An 18,338-nucleotide genomic window follows, 5' to 3' on the forward strand; every position below is an offset into this window, starting at 1 on the left:
TTCTCTAAATTAATTCATTTCTAATTATTAAATTTGGTATAAAACAGCATGTAACACTTCTATTACCAAATTATGTTAATTAATGATTGTATAAAAATAGTCAGACATTTTAATTTTGGTGATTATTCAGCTATTTCTGTTCTTTTCACACTTTTTTTCAACAAAGAAAAGGAAATAATATAACAATTATTTAAAAACCACCAGATATTGCAAGTATATAGCTGACGTAATCAGGCAAATACTAGCGCCCATTAAATCCAAGTTCTATTGTATTAATAAGACAAGTGCAACAGAGTTAAATATTCTTCAACTGTTGACATGTCTGATTTATCTTGAACAACTTTCAATCTTTTATAAGACCAAAACAAATTTTCGAAATTAAAAAGTTGAGTTAAATTGGACCATCCTACTTGTTGATCTTGTGTTGTCGTGAAAGTTCATTAACAATTTGGCTAACGGTTCTTTTAAAGCAGTTATTGCAATCCAGTTGGCTGAATAATTTAACTTCAAAACTTCTCAACAATTTAGAGTTAAATGAAGTTAAATATAAAAAAAAAGCATTTTCTTTTAATTTATACAATCCATGTAATTACCACCATAAAATAATTAAATAAATACAATACTATTCAACTCTTTACCAACACCGGAAAATTTATTACAATCACAACACAACAAAAACGAACCTGTTACCGGTGTGTATCTTGCAAAAATCGTTTCATGAATGTTTTCGAACTCTATGAAGTTCTTCTTAGAGTGAAACGATTTTTGCAAGATACACACCGGTAACAGGTTCGTTTTTGTTGTGTTGTGACTGTAATAAATAGATACAATTGTAAGCTTTAAAAATACATATAGTATTAAAAAATTGAAGCATGCTGTATTATTATTTTGTACGTAAAAAAAAATGATACTAATAAGAAACCCCTCTATATTTTTTGTCATTCAAAAATTTAAAGCTATTGCTGATAACTTTATTGGAACAAGACAACAAGCAATGATTAGAATTCGTAAATACACACAAAAAATACCATTTAATCACAAGATATTGAAATATTGTATTTGTCAATAATGAATAAATTTATTATTAAATTAAGTCCAACTCCACTTGAGATACAACACACGGTCCCTCTCTAACTCCTCACTCCTTCGACCTTAAACTACCAAAATTTAATGGCATTGATGTCCCTTGTGTACGAGTTACCATGTCAAATTTAATTTTTTAATCTTTACTCCATCCTGAGATATTAAATGAAACAGACACCAAAACAGACACCAAAACACACACACACACACAAACACACAAACACACAAACAGAATTTCCCTTTTTTTTTACATTTTTGGCTTCGGGGGTTTCAAAACGTCGGATTTGCAAACAATATGAAGGATAAATTTGACACAACTACAATAATTTCCCATGTTATATTATAACGGCCAGGAAAGTAAAATGATCTTCAAACAGAATTACCAGATATTTCTGTAAATAAGTCTACGGACTCATTCTTGAAGAAACAGAATTACTTTTAGCACCACAGTTTCAGAGTTGCAAATAATAATAATCAAACTGGAAAAACATTTTGAAGTTTCCTTCTACTGTCCTAGTAAATATTAATAAACAATCTATTTTAAGTAGTTTTGAAATCTGTGGAATAATAGAAAACAAATACCGTATTTTACGGACTATAAGACGCACTTTTTTCTTCAAAAAATTGCCTCCAAAATTCAGGTGCGTCTTATAGTCCGTAGCGTCTTATTGTCCGTAAAATACGGTACAGTTTGGTCTAATGATGTGTTCACTTGTTTATAATCGATCAGCGCAGCCGTTACAATTCCGTTACAATTCCCAGACACGCACCTGTTATCAAAGAGTTGACCGTTACGATTTGACCGTTACGAGATTGACGGTTGCGATTTGCGCTGATCGATTATAAACAAGTGAACACATCATTAGACCAAACTGTACATGTTCTTGGGAAAAATTCAACACTAAATTTAGATCAATCAGTAATTGGAATTGATATATGTGAAAAATCTGAAAATCAGAAAACAACAGAAAAGGCAAAAATATCAAGGTATCAGACAGGTTATCAAGAATGTGTGATAACGAAAAAACTAATTAGTATGATTCTTCTGACAATAGATGATGTAATTTTTATTAAATAAATTTCAAAAAAATACAGCCAAGCTTATTTTTTGCCGTCAGTAGCAATTCATTTTTGCAAGCAAGCGCAGAGTTAATTTACAGAATAATAGCAGTAATACAAATATAAACATCTCATAGTCTCACAACTACATTAAAATCAAAGATTGCCTGATTAAATCGAGCTATATTACTATTTCTATTAATAATTAAATACAGAGTACTTTGGCACTAGAGGTAGGTGTTAAATGCCATCCGTAGTGCTATTAAGTATCATTATTAAATTTAATAGGCGATGGTGCCTAATGCCCATCTCTAGTGCCAAATTACTCGGTATTTAATAATTAGTAGCAGTAATGTAGCACGATTTAATCCAGCAATCATTTGGTTTTAATAGTAGTAATTTAACCAATTTTAAAAATTCCATAGTAAAATTTATGTATCTTATAAAGTTTGAAAGATGTGCCTATCTAAATGCGAAAGGAAAAGCAGACAATTTCGTCTGCTAATGCTCGTAATGCTTAAGAAAAAGCATATGCTTTAAATACATTTTTCTTTTAAAATGTGGTAATTCCAATGCTATTTTTAAGGAATTTTGTGGTTTAAACCCCTTCCTTAAGATTAAACTTTCGTATAGTTTTAGTGTGATTTTTAGCCTATTCATCAAAATTACTGCTCTAATAAAACTTTTTACTATTAATTAGTAGTTTATAGTAATCAGTGTTAAATGAGAGTGTTATAGTTATTAAAGTTGTCGACCGTCCTTATTTCTAGGCATAGTAATCCATAATCTTCGCTTCGGCTTTGCAGCCGTCATCCCTATTTTGCCGCCAGATTCGACCAACTGGCACGTGTACTTGTATAACCACACTACGACTTGCGGAAAGATTTTATTTAGTCTATAAGATGATTTTATCCAACCTGCTGAAATTTGTTCTTATAAAAAAATTTTACACATATAAATGCAAAGAAAAATAACTAGAAAATACCAAAAGTTATTATAAGCTAGTGGTAAAGCCTGCCGAGCTTAATATAATGGGCATCTAGAAACTGTGAATAAAATTTTCAATACATTGTAAAGGCTTCTGCAGGACAGACCTACTGTCAACATGCTGATCCACTTAATTAAAAAATTTACTGGAAAATTTTTGGGCTATTTTTACAATACATGACTGACTACTTAAATTTAAGTAAAATAAAAATAACTGCTTATTGAAGCTTTTCTTGCTTATAATGTTTGCTATTACAACTGGCAGTTAATTTGCCATGAGGAGGATAGTCAACAATTTTCGTCTTTACATCACAAAACTGCCTTACTCTTGATAATGCAACAAACTTGTCCGTAAAACACTGACTCATTAATAAAATACAATATAATGCTAAAGCTCTTGAGACAAGATTAGGATTATTCAAAAATCAGTTAACACAAATTGTTTAGACAGAGGTGTTTCTATTCCCCCAAATTTGGGGGAATAGAAACACCTCTGTCTAAACGATTGTATAATTCCAATAATGTTAACAACATGACCTCATACCTCATAAGTTATCTTAAAAACTCAATCTTACTTTCCTCAATAACTTCACTAAGTCATATAAAAAGTAATAAAATTCCTCATTTTTTTTCTTCTTTTTATTTGATGTTTCTTTTCATGCCAAGAATGGGGTGAAAAAAATAGTAACTTGTCATGTGTTTGTGTGGCTACTTACAAAATGGACCATAAATTAATGCAACAAACATCTCTAGCAAATAGTTGGTGAATTTATTCGTGGATTCACAGAAAGTACAACAAAATGATACATAGATTTAAGGTTCAGCCCTAAATTAATGCAGGACCGACAAGACATCAGGCACATAGAAAAGAAAAGCATGTTCACTACAACCATTTTTGTAAAAAAGCATGCAAAGAAACAGAGCACCCCTCTCGGTAGTTTCTAGTTAAAAAAAAATTTTAAAAAATGTCTTTTGTTGGTTCGAACATCATGTTTGTTTGTATTTACAACTAGAAGAGTGAAGGAAATGCTTTTTCTCTGCCTAATATTATTGCTGTATAAACATCATCTGTTCTGTGCCTATAAACATCCCTATGTGAACATCTCTAACATTATGCTTGGGTGATTTTCAGTGCTTTTCTCACTTTATTTTTAGTGTGTTTGTTTACGTATATAACCCCTACCTATTAACTATAACATACAAGAAGAGTCTGAAGCAACAAAGCCTAAAAGGAAGGTTGTAGTATCGATGATTAAGGTGCAAAAGGAAGTTATTGGGAAGCATGAAAGCAGTAGACACATGGCATATCTGGTGGCCATGTTTAAGATGCTGATGTGCAATATTCTTAAGAAAAAGAAAGCAATAAAAGCAGCAAATGTGGCTACAGGTATGATAACATTGACTCCAGGAGAGTGCATGTTATTAAGAAGATTAAAAAAAATCCTCCTAGTGTGGATAAATACAAAGCATTTGGCTGAGAATATCATTTCCAAGAGGATTATTTCAGATAACCAAGTGAGCTGCATAGTGACCTGAAGAAATGGTACGTCACCACTCCTCACTAAAATATAATAAATACAATTTTCATTTTTAATTATTATTTAGGGCATTTAATTGTGTTATGCAAGAAAGAAAGAATTATCACAAAAGCATTAATTAACTTCTTTGTGATAATTTCTTCCTTTCTCGCTTAAACAAAAGACTGGAGTGACATTCAACCCTCCAATTCGACTGTTATTTTTTTACCTTAAATTATTTGTATTTGCTGTTTATTGAAATTGGTATTGTTTAGAATCTGGAAACAGATTAACTCAGTTCTCATTATTTATAATAGAGAAAATTGATTCAGACTTCAAATGGCCTCTTGAAACAAATTAAAATCAAAGTACAAAGCACCACTGTGTGATGGGGCAGAGAAGAGCTAGAAATGGGGCCGAGAATTCTCACCATCTCCATACATAAAATAAGATTCCTCACACATTTCCAAAAATCTCATCATCTGTGGTGTTCTGTAAAAGAGAACCACATATCCACTATCTTTAATTTGGCAGACTGTGGCAACCGACAGTCTGCTGAAGTCCTTTTTCTTTCTATACACCACTATAGAGAAGTCATCAAGTTTAAAAGAAGTGTCCTCACTGAAATAAATTAATACCAACAAGGAAACGTACGAATAGATCTATTTAGCCATCTAAGAGTTAGGTCTTAAATTTTAAACCACTTGTATCAAAAAAAGTTGTACAGGATGAATATAACCAGTTATTTTTGTTATATTTCTACCATATTCACTCCACAAATTCAAAATCATTACACTGCAAAAATGGGTCAATGATTATAAAAAAAGCATTCAAAATATGAGATATTTCAATAAAAATTCAATGAAATGGTTCTAAGACAATACCCTAGCAATTTTTTTTGATAAAGAGAATCTTGTAATACAACACTTATGAACAAATGACTCAGAATAAAAAAATTTCAGATATTTAAATATTTCTATCACTATCTCAATGTAAAACAACTGTTCTACTTTTACGTATTACTGAAATTAGTTTAATTAAATGCAATTCTACATATTTTCACGCTACAAGCATTTTTCCCCAAATAATTATCCTTTAAAACCTGATTTGCATCTGTTTGAAGTAGAATTTTAGTAGATAAAGACAACACTTATATTCTACTGTCAAATTTAACATAATTTGTTCTGATGAGTAACAGTATGTTTTCATTTGATTATTATTTTAAATAGAATAACTTATCGCTGTAGGTAAGAATATTTCACTCCACTAATGAGTAATATTGTAGCAATTACAATATTATGTTATAATACCTGAGAAAGTAACCTGTATAAACAGGTTACTTTCTCAGTATAACAGCCAGGAAAGTAAAGATAAATGAGAGATTCAGAAAGACTTACTAACCACAAAATAAAATATTCAAGTGTAAATGAATAAACTCCTAATTCAATTCTGTTGTTTTCATTCAATAAACACAATCATTATTTTCATTTCATGCACTTTCTTATTTCCAACATCATAGACAATACTAATAATACAGAAGAACAGTAACTGATGAATTAATTTAGTTTAAATGACAGTGATTATTAAATCATTACACAAAATGTAATGATTAATGACATTCACACCTACTAATTTATATTTTTAAAAGTTCTTTTAATTGGTAAATTTATTGGATGAATTTCCTCTATGTCATTTAAAGTAAAAAAAAAATTAGAATAGTCTAGAATTAGAAGTAAAAATAAGAATTTTGCCTATGTAAAACTTAATATTCTAGCAACATTAGACTCAATCGTGATTCAATAAATCTGGCAATATTTGATTTATATTTACACCGGTGTCTAAATATAAACAAAATATTGCCAGATTTATTCAACATTTAATATCACTGGATTCGTTAGACTATAGTTCTGAGCATATTTTATAAATAAATTTGTAAAAACATCAAGGAATTATATCCCAATAAATCAGAGAGTATTAGGCTTGGAACTCGACATATAAATTTAAAATATATAAAATAAATGTAGAAAATTTCACTGGAGTTAAATATCTTGTGATAATATAAATACAGTGACATAGTAATGCAGAATTAAGTGAATGCATAGCTGCACTACAAATATTTTTTGAGGATGAACTGGTCCCTCAGTTCCTCACTTTTCATAAACAAACTTACCCTAAAGCCAAACAATTTCTGAACTACATTGAGCTATATTATTACTACTACTATTATTAATTAAATACTTAGTAATTTGGCACTAGAGGCAGGCATTAGGCACCATCTCTTGCTAAATTTAATAATCATAATTAAATTAATATTTTAATAATCAATTTAGTATTTAATTAATAATAACAGTAGTAGTAATACAGCCAGATATAATTCGGCAATTATTTTGCTTTAATAATGAGGTTGAGGCCAAAGTTTAGCCCTAAAGTATATAAATAGGAAAGGTCATCGTTGCTGCGTGATTTACACTGACTCAGTTAGTGCACTTCAGGCTTTGATCTCGTATGAACCTAGTTCTCACTCCATAGTGATTAAAATCCGTAAGCTGATTTGCCATCTTTTTGCGAGGTATTTCTTTATAAAATTTTGTTGGGTCCCAGGCCATGTAGGTGTAAGAGGAAATGAAGACGCCGACGCAGCTGCAAAGTCAGCAAGTCCTTCTCAGCATACAATGTTTATTGAAAGAGGTGACTTGAAGCTAGTTGTTAAAAAACGACTAGAGGAGAGATGGCAAAATGTGTGGAACGAACAAGTTTACAATAAACTTTACGAGATCAAACCGATACTAGAAAATTGGACACACAACAAACGGTATGATAGGAGATCTGAAGTCATTCTTACTCGTTTGAGAATTGGACATACTCGACTGACTCATCAATACCTTTTAAAGGGTGATGACCAGCCTGTATGTCAGTATTGCAACTGTAATGTAAGTGTTAAGCACATACTGAGCAATTGCATCGCCTCTGAACGGATTCGTAGGCAGCATTTTGGAAATGCAAGTTTTAAAGAGATTTTGGGCCAGAGGCCAAATGTTGATAAATTATTGAACTTTCTAAAAGTTACAAATATTTATAAAGAGATTTGATTATTTATTTATTTATTTATATCTATATACATCTTGTTGTTATACACAGTTTAACTGTTGTATATTTTTGTTATTAGTTTTTTGTTTTTTGTTTTGTTCATTTTTATTGTTATTTATGTACTTATATATACCATAAGTCGTGGCGCAGCTTGGCCCGCGTGGCCCTTGTGCCAATAAACCTTAACCAACCAACCAACCGAAGTTTTAAATGCAAAAACTTGTACGTCAGACGTTCGATGCCGCTTTTCTGTATTTTTAGAATTCTAAGTTCTTTTGTACTGGTTAACTGAAGATGGCTGCTGAAGGCAGTTGAAAACGTTTTTACGAAATAGAATATTACTGGAACGTAAAAAAAGGTTGTCATTTATCGGATAAATAATTCCAGTAAGCTTTGTTTATTTATTTTGCTTTTCTGTAAGCCTAGAAGTTTGACAATGGCGTTTGGAAAGTCAGTAGAATCGTGCTCGACATTCCAAACGCCATTGTCAAACTTCTAGGCTTACGGGAAAGTGGTGCCGAACGTCCGACGTACATGTTTTCGCATTTAAAACTTTGGTCTCAACCTTGCTAATATATAACTATTGGATTTGGTGTTTATATTTGTACAAATTTATTTTCAGTCTAAAAAAAAAAAATCCTGCTTTCTGCTTCAGTTTAGTCTAACCTAATGTTTAAGCAATTAATTAATATGTATTTCACCAAAACATCTACTTTATATGTACTGTAAAAAGTAAAAATCTTTCCAAAATTTTGATCTATTGTTGACAGTATAAAAACTTCCGAACATTATTACTTCATAACTCCTCAGCTACTTTTGCGATATGTTACTAGCAGAAGTAATTGAGAGAGAGAGATATATACAACATAAAATATTCATCTTCCCACTAATCCTCAATGGAACAGAGTAAATATTCATTCTCTTTAAAGTGCAGGAAATTATTTTTAGCAGAGACAATTATAACCGAAACAAATAATTTTTTCAACCAATCAATACTATAATTGAAAAAGTATTTAGGATTATACACAGCAAAAATAATTTTTATATAATTTAGGTATGCATAAGACAGAGTCAAAAATAGAAATTTTGGCACAGGTTTCATTACTCAACACAAACTCTTACACTATACCAAGCTTCAAAATAAGTTTTTTCTGCAGCTACACACTTCTGCCAGCATTTGCATCACTTGTCAACATAATCATAAAAGCACATTTTTGTAGTCTTTAGAAGTTTTTATCATTGTGACTACCACCTCAACTTCCATCAATTACTCTTAGTCAATGAATATCTGACCAAGGAGGACTTAACTATACATCCTCGACCTGTTTTATTCACCTCACTTACTCTCTGCGAACTTTTATCTGTTTCGTAAAGTAAAAGATCCAGCATAGCTTTCCTGACAAAAATATTTATGTTTAGGAAATACTGCAGCAACAAAAAGTCTTCCAGAATTGTTTTAACAAGTGATATGAATGCTGGCAGAAATGAATAGCTGTAGAATAAAACTTACTTTGAAGACTGTGGTACAAGTTCTACTTCAAGATGTATAATAAATCTATCAAAAGTTCAGTTCAATTCTGACAATCTCATATGTAATAAGTTTTAAAATGTAAGGAACTTCCCAGTATAAATGTCAATTGAAATTGTCTAAAATATTATCTATACATACTAAAAGATTAGAAATAAAAAACAGCTTTCTTTCAGATTCTTAATGTGTAAATGACGATGCATACTTGTTTATATATATCTGCAATGAATTGTTAATTTAAGTGAAACGAATAAATAAAGATTACTAACAGTTAAGGAGTTCTTTGAAAGTTTTAATCATGATCAAATATTTTGAGTCATTACTCATCTTGAGATCTAAAGATGAGATAAAATGTCTCAAAAAATGTTTAATCTTGATTAAATATTAAAAGCTTCAAAGAATCCCTTGCCTGTTAGTATTCTTGATATTTATTTGACTACTAGAGTTGTATAGGTCCGAACAGGTAAATAAAACAGAAAACATATTTAAATGTTTGAAATAATACCTTCTAAATTGCATACTAGTGTCATGCTTTCAACAACCACTCTGGTGCATATACATATATGATGGTTCAGGTTATGCAAAAGTTTTATTTCCATTCTAGAAATTTTCTGTGGGATATATATCCCACAGATATATCCTCTAGTGCAGGGGTGGCCAACTTTTGTGCACATAAGATCTACTTTTTATCGTAAAAATGTGTCGCGATCGACTTGTTGTCATAGGCATAGTCTAAGTGGGTAGGGGGAAATGCGAAATACATACTATGTTTATACACTGTTTCAGTACGAAGTGCACTCACTGCTTATGAGTCAAGTCATAACTGTATGCATACAGTTGCGTTCGGTTACAAATATAATACATTAAGTGAAGACATCGCTAGCGATCGACCAAAATTGGCTTGGCGATCGATTTGTTGGCCACCCCTGCTCTAGTGTATATATATACTAGAGTGCTAGAGTGGATTATTCATAATATAACAACACAACTTGAAATGTGAAATTGCTTGTAACATGATCAAAGGGTTGGCACACAATTTCATGTCTTAAATTTAATAGAATTCTTTATTTCTAGTATCTAAAAGAGCTGTATATGAGAGTATTTCATCTTTCTAATTTATTATGAAAGAATATTGTATATGGGATGTACTATTCATAGATGGACAGGATGATATGGTAAAGTAGGCTACAATGTAGTAAGACTGGAATAAAATATAAAGAAGCTAATACAGTAATGCAATGAAGGAATTCAACTGATAATCATAAAAGGAAAAATACCTTTACTTGATATCTCTGAATAAACACAAAACATTACAACAGCATTATAAGTTGTGTTCTACAGATAACACTTCTGGCATCAATTCTGTGAAAGTATCGACTATTCATGTAACAATGTAAATTAATATTGTATTACAATTAGTTACCCAATCCAATATCAACACTTAACTGATAGTATCATTGAACAAATCTGTTAAGTACAGAAAGTTATGCAAAAATTAGAAGTTCCTTCCATGTTACCCAGGATTACTGCTTTGCAAATTGCATGCTATTGAATTAAACAACGTATCAAGCATGTGATTTGTAAATGCAGAGCTTTGTAACCTTTTAATTATTTACAGAAAATGTAAACAAATAGCAGAGGAGCTGTGGAGGTGATCTGATAAAGGCATTTGAATTGCCCAGTACCTTTGTGAATGTTTATTCTACAGCTCATAGCACAAGCTAAATAAATGGGACAGCTTGATCTTTACTGTGAACAAAATGGCAGAAGTCAACAGCATTGGGAAGATGCCATTACAGAACAGGGCAATTTGGATTATTTCAATATTAATCCAACTTCCAGTGTATGTGCAGTAGCATTGCATGAGGTTTTCTAAATCCAAGATCCATAGAATACTAAAAAAAAGCTTTAAGGTAGAAGATGATGCAGAATTTACAACATTTATTGTGTGGACCGACGAGTTTAAATTGACTAGAGATGATATTTTTAAAAACATGTCTGGTTGCATTGAAATCCACATGCTGTCAAGGAACATTGCAATCCAGTGGCAATGTCTGGGCAAGGATCTTCATAGATCAAGTAATTGATCTCATTCTCTATAAAAATCACGTGTATAGTAATTTGTATTTATATTTTCTTCAGGAGAAAATTGGTGGCTTTATCAACAACATTCCCCTGGCACAGTGTCATCAAGCATACTTTCAAAATAACAGTCCACTCCACATTACCTTTGAACCATTCAAGACTGGTTACAGCCTTTTTTTAAAGAGCCATATTATTGCTCTGTGAAGAGGTTAAAAAGGATGGTCACCTTGTTTCCTGACCATATTCCTGTTGAATTTTATATCTGGGGACAGTGAAACAAATGGTTTAGTCTACAAAAGTAATGGCCTGGACAGTCTTTGGCAAAGTAGTCCATGCTTTCACAGAATTGATACCAGAAACATTACTCACAGCAGAGTGTCAATGTATCTGTCAAGCATACTATTGCATTGGAGTTAGGGAATTCGATCCCGGCCCTTATTTCTAATCCCGGAATTATATTTAGTCAATCGTGGGATCATTTCGGTATTGAGGGTTAATAAAAATAAGAAAATCTTACAGAAATCAGCTCTTTAATCAACAAATCAAAATTTAGACAAAAATCAATGTATTTTACACAGTGGCGTAGCGTGGGTGTCAGCCACCCAAGGCAGAGAAAAATTTTGCCGTCCCCTTATTTAGGTATAAGTAATGAAAAATTCCGTGCTCATTTCAATCAGTCCGAATCGTAGGAGCGACAAAAATATGAAATGAAATGGTTCAAATTTTTACAAGATGATATTATTTATTGTGAAATTTTGCCACCCCCTAAAAATGCCGCCCCTGCCGCCCCCACTATGCCACGCCAATGATTTTACGGTATACACCTAGCTAATCAAATCACTCTAACTAATCAGACTTAAGAGTCAGACTAAGCAGGCTTAAAATCACTCAGTCTTTATGTTAAAGTTATTCTTTTTCAAGCATCAGTGAGATCTCTTTAAACTTACATAAATTGAAAAAAACCTTTATGTAACAAACTATGCTAATAAACGTTGAAAATTCACAAAAATCTCTCTTAACATCGACTAAATAGATGACGTTCATGTAACAACCTAGTAAGTAGGTAGTAAAGTTTCTTAGCAAAAAGTATTTCAAAATAATATTAATCAGTTACATTTTTCTTAAATATAAAGAAAATTAATCTAACAGGAATATTCTAATTTGAATTGTGAAAATATGATATGAGAAATAACAATGCATCCAGTGTCTCATCACCAAGTCTGCTTCTCAATTTGTTGCACATATATGCTGCAACAACCAGAGGCTGGTGGGAGCACTCACTAAGGGTGATGATATTTCTCTATTGAATGACTTATTAGAATTTTTGAATGGTCATGTCAGAACTCTACAGCAAACCAAAAGTGCTTTCGACTGCGCCAGAAAATCGATTGGCGCCCGCGAAAATTCAAAAATACAAAAACGAAGTAGGCCTATATTACCAGGTAACCCAGTGAGAACTGCTTGCCTATCATTTTAGTTCAAAATACAAGAAATTTTATATTAATAGAATTGCTTGCCTATCATTTTAAGAGCACTGGCACTGAATGTTTCGCTTCATCAGTCTATTTTGCAACTTTTTTAAAGGATGTCAATCCCGAAAATCTCGGGATTAGGAAAACTTAATCCCGAAAATTTCAGGACTAAAAAGTGGTCGGGATCCCGAGATCAAAACCTCTAATTGGAGTAGAGGACGTATCAAAAACTTGTTATGAACGTATCAAAAACAGATACACATGTTTTGTATTTGTTTAGAGATAACCAGTAAAGATATTTTTCCTTTTATGATCACTTTTGTCATCTGAATTCCTTTATTAATGTTCAAATATATAAATATCGTATTTCATATGACTTAATGCATTTATTCAAGATTACTTATTGAAGGATTACTAGTTATTAATATATTTCATTTCATTGTTCAATATTAAGCTCTTGTTAATCACAATAACTGTACACAAGCACATTATTAGGTCTTAATCGCATATATTATGTTTAAAAAGCTATTTACAAACTTGTTAATGTCAATTATGATATTTAACTAAACTAATCCCTAAAATCTGTTATGATATAAGCAAAATAAATATCAAAATAGTTAATTTCATTCCTGATACTTTTGTCAAGGCTTTTTAACTCAATAACCGTTTAAATTTCCATCTTCGACACGTTCTATAGTTGTGTAGTTATTTGCACAAATAACATATACAACATTATCTGTGTCTTTCACAGATTTTGCCTTAGACAGGCTAGTTTATGGGAAAAATCTGATAATGTCAAAATAAATACAAGTCTTAACCTAATTAATCAATGCACTTTTAACAGTGAGTGAATTTAAAGAACACTAACATTTTTAACCTGGTTAATGGGTTGAAAATGTTAGCATTGAGAGTATCACTCACATTGTTAAAGGTTCATTGATTAATTTGGCCAAGTAACCACAGGAGCTAGTTCATCCTTATTAATATGTTTGTCTTAAAGATGTTCTGCCTCCCATAGTGTATGTATTTGTCAGATTTCAACAGGAATTTATATTTGGGAAGCAGTATTTTAATCATAGTGTTATTTGGCATTCTTCTAAATTAAATTAGAATAACTGAACAAAGCTCTGCATAAGTCAGAAAGTGTTTTGTCTGTGATCAAACTTTAAAGCAACTACATGACCACTAAACATGATTTTTGCAGTTGTGTACAACTCAGCAAGAACAACATTGCAATGAAGCTAGAATTTTTACATTAAATCTATGCACAGAAATATTCAAAGTCAAAGTTTGCCGCAAAGTTTCATTGTCAGTTGTAAGCTAGTTAAATGCTATGTGTCAATTTCTAACTTACATTGATTTCTATAACAAATTTTTATTTTAGATTCAGATCAGTTTTAAACCATTGTTTTTGGTCCAGTTTTAGTTTTCTATCCCATGTTGTTCAGTTTCATTTTCCTACAAAATACTTAGTAATTCTAATGTTACCAAAATTTTATAAATTACAAACCGAAAACAAATGAAGATCCATTTTGTCATCTCAATTGTTCCATTGCAAGTATATCAACATTATAGTGCAAATATACCTGTGCAAAACAATTGATTGAACAACTGAAATCGAGAGAAAATCAAAAGAACAATAAAAAACTGAATCATGACTTAAAATATCAGTTTTTTTCTGTTTTCGGTGGTGTCTTGCCGTTTCTAACAGTAGTTTAAAATATCAGATATGTCCTTTCAATTACACTATAACCAACAACACAATTGTGCATTTTAATTAAAAATATGTTCTATTATTAAATTAACAAAAAGTTTTCTATACTTATCTTCATATTCTAGAATTAAAATAGTGTTATCATTTTCTAAATAAAAAAATAAATGTAGACTTTGGCTACGACACTTCCTTTTTTTTTTACATTCTATGTTGTATTTCCTATAAACTTACAGAATTAATGATCTAGAAATATTAGAATATTCCTAAATCATTTCTTTATATTAGAAATACCATTAAAATAATAATTAAGTGAAGCATCAATAATCTGGACATCAATATCTAGATTTGGTAGTCATAAAATGGATGTCCAACAATAACTTCATTGATGTCAGTGGCGTAGCGTAGTGGGGGCGGCAGGGGCGGCCCGCCCTGGGCGGCACTTTTAGGGGGTGGCAAAATTTCACAATAAATAATAATATCTTGTAAAAATACTTAAATAAGGAGGCGGCGAAATTTTCCTCCGCCCCGGGCGGCTGACACCCACGCTATGCCACTGATTGATGTTCATATGGCTTTGAATTATTGATGTTGTAACATTCAATCAGAATATGTAATTTTTTTTAATTTTGAAATTACGATTACTGTATTTTTTTGTGTAAATGTAGTGATTCTATAAATTATATTTTGAATCTGTAAATATTCCTACATTTCTTGTGAAGTACTGACTTGAACATAGAACACTGAAACTTGAATTATAGTGTATTTGTAATTTACAGTATTTATTTGGAAATCTAGATGAAGTCTAGCCCCAGTTACTCTAGATTTTCAATACTTCACTGCATTTAGAAACTGCAAAAACATTTATTTGATTAACTATATTTTAAATACATTCATGAATATTATTTTATCATAAAGGAAATTTTATAACTAACAATAACAGCAGGAAAATATCTCTATTAATGCCATTTAGGGTCTGTCCATAAATGAAAAGGAGGGAGGGATTTAAACTCGTGACATTTAAAAGAATCTAAATGTTGTCTATGTATAAAGGGAAAGATTTGAATTTAAACCAAAATTAATTTTAACTTATTGCCTAATCTTTCTACCTGTTTTAAATTAAACTGCATCAGAAAAATTAGACGTTTCTCTATGCAAGACTTACAATTAGCAATGAATAGTGAATTATTTTATGCATTAATAGATTTGTCTAAGTAATTATTTGGTTGTAAGCATAAGATCATAAGGACTTTTTATAAATAATTAAACTAATGCATCGATTGTGCAAAAATCAATTATCTGAAAAACTAATTGATTGAAGTCAGGTTTGGTGTGTCCCAATTCCAGAAATTGCAAAGTTTTTAACTAATAACGATTGTCTGCAATGTTCTCTGTAGGCCACAATCAAGCTACCCTGTCAGCAATAGTGTTATGTCTTACTACAATACAAATAGAAAAGTATGATTTATAGACTTCTAATGCAGCAAATGCTTCACTGTACGTAGGCATAGTGAAGCATTTGATGCATTAGTAAGTGTTGAAATAGTTAGAAATGCAATCTATTTCAACTCTTATAATAATCAAGCAAGCCAGAGATTTAGTTATAAAGAAAAAAAAAAACTATGTAAAACAAAGCAAACAGTGATTTCTTCCAAAAAAAAAAAAACGAATTGTAAAAATAATTTTACACAAGTAGTATACCTTACCTAATTTTACTATTTGAATTTAAGTTTTCATCAGTACATTGTAAATTGTAATGAAAGACTAGTGCTTGTTTTTAATAAATTAGACAATTTTTTTTGTTATTTCTTATCATTCACATGTATTAAATTTCTATACCTTGATCTGTTTTTGCTATTGTACTAGAGTAACAATTAATATTTTTATTGTACAGTACATAAGATATTTATCTTTCTATTTTATCCTTATCAAACGTGATCAGTTATATCAAAATTATTCCATACCAATTATTTCGATGCTTTACTGTACTCTCATTTCATATCAGAAAACATCAAGAAATTTAAATAAGAAACACTTAACTAAAACTTCATTAAGATTTTATAAACAAAAACGAAATTACATAACTAAAACTAAATGCAGATTGATGTTTTAAGAAATAAATACATTACAAAATGGGTTGAAATGACCCTAGTCATGCATACTTGACAAAATACAATCTTCAAAACTAATTTAATAACATTCAATATATACAGTTTGGAAAAACTTATTAAAACAATTGTTTTTAGTTTTTCTTCAGAAAAAAATTCCAAAAATATGTTTATCTAAAAACTTCAATGAACTATTAAGAAGAATGTTGTAAAATTATCTATAATTCAAGTATAAGCAAATTTGAAATCATAAAATTCATATAATTTACAGTCCAAGTGGGAACACATTCAGAATCAGTGAAAATAGGATCCAAAACTGGTTGATTTTTGGTAATTTTTTAAAATTTATTTATTGATCTATAAATTGGAGATATTATATTAATGTGTTAATAAAATTTCTCTATTCAAAGACTAATTCTACAGTCAAATATTAGAAATGAGCAAAACAGGGAACGGTCCCCAGAAATCGGGGACGTCTGGACTCTACCTAACATACGACAAACAACAATTCTATCAGATGTTTTAAAAGTGTCAAGATGGCAATTTCTGCACTAAATACTTCAGTTTATTTTTTAAAAAAAAGCAAAGTTATCATGGTACCATTTCCTTTTAATAGCAGACACACGTTTGACTCAAAATCTCATTGCGCCAATACAATAAATTCGTCTTTGAATCAGAGATCGAAGCAAATTCGGTATAACTGCACGCAATAAACAAACAAACACACCAAAAATTCCGGTAGTAAAGTAATACTTTAATACGTAAACAGACATTTTTGTCCGCGTCGATCGGTCATCCTCCGGGTTTTAAGTACCTTTAAAACACGAATTTTACACATCAAACGTCCTCAGTTTATGCATTAAAGTATTCTTTTACTGCCGGATTTCTTGGTTTTCGGTGCATTTGCGAATTTCACTTAGACCCGACTGGATTTAAGTAAAATGGAATTCAAGGTTACGATTTCGGCAAACTGCAATAATGCACCAACGAGGCAGACAGACACGAGACTCCGACACTTCTCATTTCTCCATGCAAATATAACAGAGGAGCAATGTAAAGATGTTAACATTAAGTTAACAGTGAACACCTTTACACTGCTCTTCTGCTACATTTGCACAGGAAAGCGAAGGTGCTAACCAAATTAAATTCATTGTAGAGCATAACTCATGTCTAGAACATTGTAATTACTGAGGGACAAGTCTATATCATGACATCAACATTTAATTTAATGCTTAATTAATTCAAACACCAAAAGAAAGAAAAATGCAGAAATTCTTTCACAGTTTAAAACTCATCACTAATTAAATAAATAATAAGTTTTAAACATACAAAATTATCGATTTATTTATTACTTAGATCCAATTAATGACTAAATTAAGCAAGAAATTATAATTATATATAACCTAAAATATTTATAAAATGTAATTGATTTAAAAGTAAAGAATTGCACCATAAACATCTGAAGAGATAAACAAATAAAATAATTAAGAGAAAAAAACTTAAAAATAAATTCTAATTATAAACTTTCTTACCTTTTAATTTACAATTTCGTATTTACTATAATAACGGGAAATAATTAAAATTAAATTCATCGCATTTCAACTTTTTTAAAAAAAAAATAAAAGAAAATAAAATAAAAATAAAATGTAATCGAGTTTTCACCTGTAGATGGCGTAAAGTTTAATAAATACGTATATATAC

General features: G+C 30.6%; 1 protein-coding gene across 3 annotated transcripts in view; it reads right to left on the reverse strand.

The window, feature by feature from the left end:
• Positions 1–18,290, reverse strand: part of LOC136976905 (peroxisomal targeting signal 1 receptor-like) — a 62,133-nt gene extending 43,843 nt beyond the window's left edge. For 2 of the 3 annotated variants that reach the window (XM_067272278.1, XM_067272287.1), the window contains exon 1: positions 18,170–18,270. The gene's annotated coding sequence lies outside the window, so the exon portion shown is untranslated. Of the gene's footprint in view, positions 1–18,169 lie in introns of all 3 variants that reach the window. The other variant, XM_067272283.1, reaches the window with a different exon arrangement.
• Between the last annotated feature and the right edge of the window lie 48 nt (positions 18,291–18,338).

The sequence above is a fragment of the Centruroides vittatus genome, unplaced genomic scaffold, assembly GCF_030686945.1.
Source record: "Centruroides vittatus isolate TY-2023 unplaced genomic scaffold, ASM3068694v2 contig_1112, whole genome shotgun sequence".
Lineage (NCBI taxonomy): Eukaryota > Metazoa > Arthropoda > Arachnida > Scorpiones > Buthidae > Centruroides > Centruroides vittatus.